The 1,821-nt window shown below is 27.2% G+C and overlaps 1 protein-coding gene across 1 annotated transcript in view; it reads left to right on the forward strand.

The window, feature by feature from the left end:
- LOC106678461 (protein Skeletor, isoforms B/C) overlaps positions 1 to 1,821 on the forward strand; it is a 178,689-nt gene that overhangs the window by 953 nt on the left and 175,915 nt on the right. The gene's annotated exons all lie outside the window — the stretch shown is intronic.

Here is a 1,821-nt window from a genome sequence, read left to right on the forward strand (position 1 = left end):
TATTAAGCATTGTTGCTGTAGGTTTTGTATTGGCAGGAAGTTTTCAAGACTTTTATTTCTTTTCTTTTTTTTTTTTTATTTTCTTAACCAAGAACAGATTTTTATTGTATTATAAAATACTATCCTTCATAATTTTTTTATTTTTGAAGAGTATGAAACATAAAAGCATGAGCTTTTGTTTAACAAGGTAAGATTTGTGGTCTACTAAGACCACATATTTTTTTTTGATCAGCATGAAAGTTTACAATTTGTCTTTATAGATTTTTATAAAAGTTTTATCAAAATCTTTCACATGAATAACTAGGGAACATCTTTCTAATACGAAATACCAACACTGTATTTTTTCTCTTCTATAGTTGCCAAAAGAATAGTTAGAACACATTTTTTCCTCTGTATAAAAATCAGTTTTACACCAACCACAATCGAAATATTTTATTTTAATATTTTGGCGTATTTATGTGTTGATTATATTTTAAAAAATAATACTGTGTACGGTTAGTTTGTTTTTTAGATTATTGATGTAAGTTTTTATTTGTATTTGTTTAGTTATGTTTTCTGGTCCTGATGATCACTAATTTGGGAATTAGTTATTTTCTAGTGATTGAATTTTTTTTTATCCTACTTTGACAATGTATAGTAATTTCTTATAAATTTTGCCATAAGTATACTTTACAGAAAATGAAGAAATATTTGTTTAAAAATAAAATAATAAAGCAGGAATATTATCTTTAATGATATGTGACATTTTTTTTCCTCCTGAATACCAAGATAAAGAAAGTATTGTAATAATTTAAAAATATTTTTCACGTTTTTTGGAGCGCTCTGAATCCATGAAGGAATTTTTATTTCATATCAGTCTTTCGGACTAAAACCTATATTAAGCATTGTTGCTGTAGGTTTTGTATTGGCAGGAAGTTTTCAAGACTTTTATTTCTTTTCTTTTTTTTTTTTTATTTTCTTAACCAAGAACGGGTTTTTATTGTATTATAAAATACTATCCTTCATCATTTTTTTATTTTTGAAGAGTATGAAACATAACTAATTACTTTACTCTTGTTGGTTGTGGTTTAATTACATAAAAATTGATAAAAGATAAGAATAGCTGAATGGTAAGAAAAAATTAATAATAATCAGATTTAAATAATAATAATTTTTATCTTCTCACTTAGCTGAATTCGTTTGTGTTATTGAAAATTTAAGTACGTTGTAAAAGGACATATGAGCCTTTTAATGCCAAAGTGGAGGTATAACTGTGTAAAGGCAAAGTGGGGAGTCACAAAAGTGCTTATAACTAACTTACTTACTTATAAAGTGCACACATAAAGGGCAGAAAAGCGTATTACCAATATACACCAGTTAAAACAATCATTTTTGAACGCGTGGGACGGAAAAGTTTTGTTCAATAGTATTATGAACTTTTCAAATGCTATTAAGTCCTTTTACCACAAAACAGTATTTAATAGACTTACACCACTCTTGTTTTAAACGGCTTGTGTATAGTTTGAATGAAAATGAATAATTATTTGAATTAATAAATAATTAAGAAAGTGTGTACTTTTTACAATAATAATAAACGGCTTGGCGAACCTAAAGGTTCGATGCCGGTACCACCAGTCGGAACATATATTCGTCTCGTGTAGTTCGTCCAAACCTAAATCTACAAGATCAGTTGTGATGCAATACTCCTATCTACGCTTCGGACTACACCTCGGACGTTTACCTGTCGGTTCAATGTTATTTTATTTATTTATTTTTCATACAGATAGTTTGATTATGTTCATCTTGTCTATTCTTTTGTTTGTATATATTTTAAGAGAGTTT

The sequence above is a fragment of the Halyomorpha halys genome, unplaced genomic scaffold (assembly GCF_000696795.3).
Source record: "Halyomorpha halys isolate HHAL.00 unplaced genomic scaffold, Hhal_1.1 Scaffold144.1, whole genome shotgun sequence".
Lineage (NCBI taxonomy): Eukaryota > Metazoa > Arthropoda > Insecta > Hemiptera > Pentatomidae > Halyomorpha > Halyomorpha halys.